Raw genomic sequence first — 4488 nt, 5'->3', positions numbered from 1 at the left:
TTCATAGTGGTCAGTCATGTGAATTTGAAAAACTTTAAGGTATCACCTGTAACATCTCTCATGTTAGCCTTGAAGGACTAGTCCATGAGCAGAACACCCACCCCAATGAGGCATGCCTATATTCATCTTCAACAGATTATTACCATCAGTGACTGCCTTTGCACTATTTCACCAAGGCCAGCAATAGGCTGTGGGTCTGTGCTGAACATCTGCAGCAAGAGAATGATGTTTAGCTTAATTATTTTGTTTGGTTTTTGGTTAGAGTGTTGATTTCTTTGGGTCTTTGGTTTTCCTGTGTTTTCATTTGAAGTTTCATTATATATTCATTATCTTTTTGTTAATGTAATTAATTTGCATTTTGCTAAGTCTATATCTTGTATAAACTGACTCCCCACGTTAAGAATTTATTGAATAAAATTAGTGTATTGTTATGGATAAAACATCATCTCTAATTATTTCTATTATAAGGATATTCTGCATTTATGTGTGGTTCATACATAGTCCTGTAACACTAGAAGTTTTAGGCAGGAATGGGACTCTTCAAGTATTATGTTGTTTAGGCTTCATAAGTAGTGCCCAGCCAGACGGATCTCCACATAAAATTGAGCTTTTGATGTGGATAATGTATCAAACTATGTGGATCCCGAGGTCAGGATGGAAAAACTATCCTTGCTCTATCTCTATAGTAAAAAATTTAGCTACAGTCATAATGTACTCTCTTGGATGACCACGTCAGACAAACAAATTAGAAACACAACAGTATTTCTCTAATACATCTCAGGAAACAAAAATATTCACATTGAGTAATTAAAATCTTCTGAATTATAAATGAAGTGATTGGGATTAAAATGACTTTCAAAGTTCATTTCAGAATTGAATGTTTGATACCTACTTCATCGAACTGTTTTACAAAGGACTAGTAGATATGGACATGCTGGAGGAGTTGTGACAATGGAGGTTGGTATTGAGGTTTCAAAAGCTCATGCCAATCCCTGCCTCTGTCTTTGTCCCTGTCTTTGTCACTATCTCTCCGTCTCTATTGATCTCACTATGTTTCTCTCTCTTTTTCTCTATATCTCAGTCTATAATGTCTCTGTCTCTGCCTAAGTCTTTCTGTTTGTCTGTCAATCTGTATCTATCTATCTCTTTCCTCTGCCTCCTCTATATGTATCAGATGCAAGTTCATCTACTCCTCTATTTTTATGATGCCTGTATGCATGCCTGCCTGCCTACCGCCACGTTCCCCAACTTGACAATCCTGGATCACACTTTTATATTGTAGGTCAACCCCAATTGAATATTTTCTTTATACGTTATCCTGGTCAAGATGTGTCCTAGCAATAAAACAGTGAATAAGAAAGCAAAAGAAAAACTTAATCAATGCAAAGATCAGCTACAAGATGGGAGAGGATCTTTACTAAGTGTACATATGACAGAGAGTTCATTTCTAGACAATCTGATGGTGTTTAAAACCAAACAACAGGAAACCTGCCTGTTAAATATTAAAACATTATAAATTTAAACATTTCAAAATGTTCTATGGCTGTACATGGTAGTGCACACCTGTAATCCCAGCAGTCAGAAGGCAGAGGCAAGAAGAACTGCATGAGCCCCTGGACAGCCTGGTCTATGTACTAGATTCTGGGACAGCAGGGGTAACTAGAGAGTCCCAGTCTCAAACATACTCCCTTCTGATGTTCTGTCGAACTGAACAGAATCTTCAAGAAAGAGAAAGAAATGGATCGTAGATATGTATTTACATATTTAATATCCTTCCTCATAGGAAAATGCAAATTAAAATAGTTTTAACCTTGTATCTTACTGCAGTCAGAATGGCTATTACCAATAGACTAAGGACCACAACTGTTGGCATGAGTGTGGGGTAAGAGAACATATATTCACCTGTACAGTCATTATGAAAAACAGGAGAAATGTTCTGGAAAACATTACTAGAGATAGATCTTCTATATGAACCAGCTGTACTATTTGTGGTGGTGTGAATGAGAAGAACCCTTATAGGCTCATAGATTTGAATACTTGGTTAACAGGGTATAGCACTATTTGATCAAATTTGGAGCTGTAGCCTTCTCTGGGGGTGGGCTTTAAAGTTTCAAAAGTCCAACTCAGGGCCAGTATCCCTGCTTCCTGCAGATCCAGATCCAGAACTCTCAGCTACTTCTCCAACACCATGTCTGCCTGTGCATGATTCTGTCAAGACAAAAATGTACTAAAATTCTGAAATGGTAAGCAGACCGCCATTTACATGCTCTCCTTAAAAGGACCTATCATGGTCCTGTTGTCCCTTTCTAGCAAGTGAACACAGACTCAGACACTATTCCAGGGCATATAGCCAAAGGCATTATCCTAAGACAGACACCCGGAGGTGCTCATGTTCCTTGCTGCTTTATTCACAATAGGCAGGACATCAAAACAACCCAGACGTAAATATAACTGATGCAAGGATAATGAATATATGGTTCATATACACAATGGTAATGAACTGTGAAAATATAAATGAAATTTACAGGTTAATGGATGGAGACATGAATAATCTTTCTGAGTGATATAACCCAGACCCAAAAAGACAAATACCACATGATGTGTCTTATGTGGATGGTAACTTTGAATGTATAGAGATGTGTATTTAAACTGCAGTATCCATAAAAGGTAATGCACTAGTGTTGGGTTATAGGAGGATATTGAAAGAAAATAATAGAACACATAATTTGTGAAGGAGAAAAAAAGGAAAACAGTAGGACAGAGTGAGGTAAGTATCTTGGGAGATTGCAGAGGAGTGTGGTGGCTTGAATATGCTTGATCATGGGAGTGGTACCTTTAGGAGTTGTGGCCTTGTTAGAAACAGTGTGTCAGTGTGGAGGGTGGGCTTTGAGACCCTCCTACTAAACACCAGTTAGACAGTCTTCTTGGTGCCTTAGGAATAAGATATAGAGCTCTTAGCTTCTTCTCCAAAGTAATGTCTGTCTAGATGCTGCCATGCTTCCTGCCTTGAAATCAATGGACTGAGCCTCTGAACCTATAAGCCAGTCCCAATGAAAAGTGGCCTTGGTCCTGGTGTCTCCTCACATCAATAAAACTCAAAGACCTGGGACAGTAGACCACCATGTCAGGAATTTGGTAAGGTTGAGTGGGTTGGAAGTCCCAGACCCACAGTAGATGGCAAAAGTGTCACCTGCTTCCTACCAGGCCTCTTTCATGGGACCAAAATCTCTACATAGGTACATGGCCTGTGGTCATTTAGAACAGAATAAGGTTCCCCATACTAATGAGGTACCTAGAAGATGGTAGGGTTTAGTCAATAAGCTTCCCTTCCTGGACATTCCTTCCTCAGAAGGTACTTAACTTCTAGTCTAACCTCAAGACATGTTATGCTTTCATTTCCATGAAAAACAATCAATAAACAGTTTAGAACCAAGGACTGTCTCTCTCATCAAATCAACTGTGAGTTATATGAAGAAAAAGCCTTTGCCTACAGAGCCATGCCATCTAAGTCTCCAACAGAAGGCCCCTTAATTCTCCTGGACTAGTCACTTCTGAGCTAATACAGAATTTCCCATTCCCTGTTTTCAGGGCTAGTTCTCAGCCTGCTGGCCTCCTACATGCTCAGCTCCTCTGTGACTTCTAGCAGTACCTGCATGTTCAAGATTCTGAGAACCCCTTGGCCTTGTCTCCTTGCAGGCCAGCAGGCTCTAACCTGCTATAAACTCCCTGCAACTCAGCACTGTCTGGATGTCCAGGATTTCCTGGGTCCCTGACCCCAGACTCCTTAACATAGGCCCATGGAATTCAGAACCTCCATTCTCTACTCTTGCCTGTGGTTTTCATTGTCAAATGGACTCCAAGGTGTCAGTGAACCCCAGCTTCCACCTCCCATGCCCAAGGCTACATTCTTCCACCCCCTAAGTAGTGTAATTGCATTTCAATCCAGGTCAATACCAGACAGTGGGCTTAGGATACATACAATCTACCATGACTGCATTTGGTCTGCCCAGTGGGTTTCCCACACCTGTGCTGCAGACCAGAAAGCAAAACAACACTAAGACAAGGAAGTAGTATGGAGGTGGGATAACTGACTGCAGACTTTTGAAAGGCCACCTGTAAGCCTACAATTTAAGAAGCTTTATAATACACAAACCCATATAAAGGAGGTTTAAATGAAAATACCCTATTATGCTCTGACAATTCCTCCCCTGAACATAATATACTACCCAATGAAAAGCCCAAGGCCAGGTTTGCCTTATCTTGTTTGGAGTTGCTCATCACTGAGTCTCATACACACTACCCAATCATTAAAGACTGCGTCCATTGCTCTTCCTTCCTTTCTGGAAGTCAATGGTCAGACCACATTGCTGAAGAAGATGGTATCTGGCACAGCCATCAATTCAGGCATCTATCTCATTATTTTCTGTGTGTTGAGAACCTATCTATTACTCTTTAGCAGTTACTTGGAGATATTTGGCCCATTGCAAC

General features: G+C 40.3%; 1 protein-coding gene across 1 annotated transcript in view; it reads right to left on the bottom strand.

The window, feature by feature from the left end:
- Positions 1-4488, bottom strand: part of LOC147001755 (uncharacterized) — a 347644-nt gene that overhangs the window by 109550 nt on the left and 233606 nt on the right. The window lies entirely within an intron of this gene.

This window comes from Mus caroli, unplaced genomic scaffold, assembly GCF_978045245.1.
Source record: "Mus caroli unplaced genomic scaffold, Mus_caroli_1 scaffold_12, whole genome shotgun sequence".
Classification (NCBI taxonomy): domain Eukaryota; kingdom Metazoa; phylum Chordata; class Mammalia; order Rodentia; family Muridae; genus Mus; species Mus caroli.
Note: the sequence above shows the minus strand (reverse complement) of the source record. Positions and strands in the feature narration are given on the sequence as shown.